Below are 2,624 nucleotides of genomic sequence, written 5' to 3'. Positions count from 1 at the left end.
CAAAATATGCTTCTGATAATTAAATATGAGAGTTCTTTTGTGGGTAGTGGAATTAATCTTCCACCCTGAAATATGAACACAAAAACCTAAAGTTCTAGAAGGCCTTTTCACATACTGTCTCAGTAACGTTGACTCCTATAAGCTAAGCTACACTAGCCAGAAGTTTGCCTTAGTTGGTTTCCATTGGAATTTTATTTTGAAGCTATTTATTATTCAAATACAAGATGAATTTAGCCAAATCATGAATCACAATCATTAATTATTTACCGGGATTAAGGAATCGGTTATAACCGTGTCTCCCTTTAATCCTGTTTTATTAATTTACATTCTTGGCAAACTCTTCTGCTAAATGGATTCTAGCTTACTGTGGGGACCCAGAGAAAGAATAGAAGGTCCCTGGGGTCAAAGAGCAGCATTTGCTTTAATTTGATAACATAAATTAGCATGGGATTATGGGTGCTATTAGCATAAAATCCCCCACTGCTGCTGCTCTGGCCTTCAGGAGAATGTTACGTGATTATGTTTACTCTTGCCTGATTTTCTATCAAATTGGAGCTTCCTGAATAGCTACCCTAAAATGATCAGGTAGTGTGAGAAGTTGCTTTTTGTGAATGTCTGTGTGTGTCTATATGTTTAGAGTATTTGTGCATGCTGGCATATGGAAAAACAAAAACAAGATGGATTTCAACGTCAAAAAAGACTTCTAGGTGACTAGTGGTCCTATCCGGCATTACTTTTCTAACTCTGGCAGTGGAACAAAGAGGAATGGAATATTTCCCCTGAGACATGACTTCCAATGAGTAGGACTGAGAACAGACATTTCTACCTTGACTTTTGCTTTGTCCTCTAGACTCTAGCTATGAATTCTAGCAGCTTAATAAACAATATGATTATGTTCAGGTTTCTCTCAAGAAAAAAAGAGTTCTATACCTTTGACTTATACTTTTCGAGGTTCTACTTTTTCCTCATTTGTTTTAAAATTAGTTCATCTAGAGTTTAAGTACTGTTCCCTGTTTTATGTTTTTTATTGAATATACATACATTTTTTCCTGTGCATTCTGTTCATTGTTTAAGATTTCAGACCTATTTATTAGTGGGCTTCAATTTTTAGCCACAGGCAGTGTATGGAGTTCCACCTTACCACAGAGTGGAGACTATTACCTATGCTGCATAGACCTTCTTAACTTTATCCCGACAGCTATCCCCATTGCATCTTTATTCACATTTTACATATCTTGCATATTCTTCAAAAGACACAAGATAGAAACATGGATGCAACTCATTTTATGAAATGCATTCCCCATGATTTGCAAATGAATTGTGCTTCACATTAATTGGATCAATTTGTAAATATACTAATAACTAATTTTTGAATATTTTTCTGTTGTGAAAAATCATCTCTGATTTTTTTTCTGGCTTATAAATTCCAGTTTATAATTATTGGTTTTGCTTTTTTAAAAAAGCGAAACATTAAAGTTTAGGTTCTCTTTCCAATTTTCTCACTCTACCAGACGGCCTAGGTGTTCTGGGGGATCCAAAAAAGACTAGCCCTAGCCCTGCTCTCACAAAGCTTGCAGTTAGGTGGAGAAGTCAGTGAAGGGCCTTTCCGGTTACCTATATCTTACCACTGCTCATTTGTGGTTTGAACATGGCGGGTAGACTCTGGCAGAAATGGGTTTGAACTAATTTTCTACCCTCTACTAATTGAGTGAATTTGAGCAACAAGAGAATTAAACTCCTAGGACATTTATCTTCTAGGTTAACATACATATGATCATGTATGTGTATACGGTTGATAGGGATTTCCTGAAACACTGTATGTAAATGTCCCAGCACAGGGCTGGGGGTGTGGAAGATGCTGGATAAATATAATCATCATCCCCCTACCCCATCATCCTGCTTGTGACTAGCAGTTTTGTTCTGGGAACAAACTGAACTACTATCCTTAAATTTGGGTGGTATCTAGAAAATGTGTAGCCACAATCGTCTAGGCCAGGGGTGCTCATCCTTTTACATATCATAAAACACATAGAAAATTATCGTACTTATAAGGCACGCATGAGCTCGCAATAAAATGTCCCAAGTTCTCTGACTTCCCCAGCCTCAGCACAGCCACCTGGGGACTGAGGGAACCAGTGAATCAGCACATCAGCCCCAAGGACCAAAGGAAGCTATGATATAAGATTTTGGACACTTGAGGAGTGCAGTTTTCTCTCCCAGTTTCTTTAAAACAGACATGCAATTTAGAAAATGAAGTCACAAGAGTTAAACAAGCAGATTGCTTACAATATATGTTAAGTAGGACATCATTAAAGAATATTTTATATTTGAAATCAGAGGCTAAAGAAGAGCTCCTTGGTAATGTAAAAGGAATTCCTCTAAAAAGGAAAATACTCATTTTTTAGAAGTAGGAACAATTCGGCCATTTTTTCTTGATTAGTATATAAGTAAAATTAAATTTTCATCTTGTTTAGGAAAATATAGGCAACTCTTGGCCAGGTGCATTTCCATACCCCATGGTGCACAGATGACATCATTAATAGACCTTCAAAGATCAAAAGACAAATCCTCTCCTCTTTTCCCTTTACTTTGAGTCTTTCCTCCTCTATACAGATAAGAACAAA

This window comes from Propithecus coquereli, unplaced genomic scaffold (genome assembly GCF_000956105.1).
Source record: "Propithecus coquereli isolate 6110/MARCELLA unplaced genomic scaffold, Pcoq_1.0 Scaffold140, whole genome shotgun sequence".
Classification (NCBI taxonomy): domain Eukaryota; kingdom Metazoa; phylum Chordata; class Mammalia; order Primates; family Indriidae; genus Propithecus; species Propithecus coquereli.
This window is presented reverse-complemented; position numbering follows the sequence as displayed.